Source organism: Camellia sinensis, chromosome 12, assembly GCF_055761805.1.
Source record: "Camellia sinensis isolate YWXY chromosome 12, ASM5576180v1, whole genome shotgun sequence".
Lineage (NCBI taxonomy): Eukaryota > Viridiplantae > Streptophyta > Magnoliopsida > Ericales > Theaceae > Camellia > Camellia sinensis.
The window spans coordinates 742,501-742,737 of NC_138972.1; positions in this window are offsets into that span (position 1 = coordinate 742,501).

Here is a 237-nt window from a genome sequence, read left to right on the forward strand (position 1 = left end):
AAGGCTGTGGCATGGCATGCTGCTGGCCAAGGCTGTGGCATGGCATGCTGCTGGCCAAGGCTGTGGCATGGCATGCTGCTGGCCAAGGCCGTGGCATGACATGCTGGCCAAGGCCGGGGCATGGCATGCTGCTGGCCAAGGCCGTGGCATGGCATGCTGCTGGCCAAGGCCGTGGCATGACATGCTTGCCAAGGCCAGGGCATGGCATGCTGCTGGCCAAGGCCGCGGCATGCCATG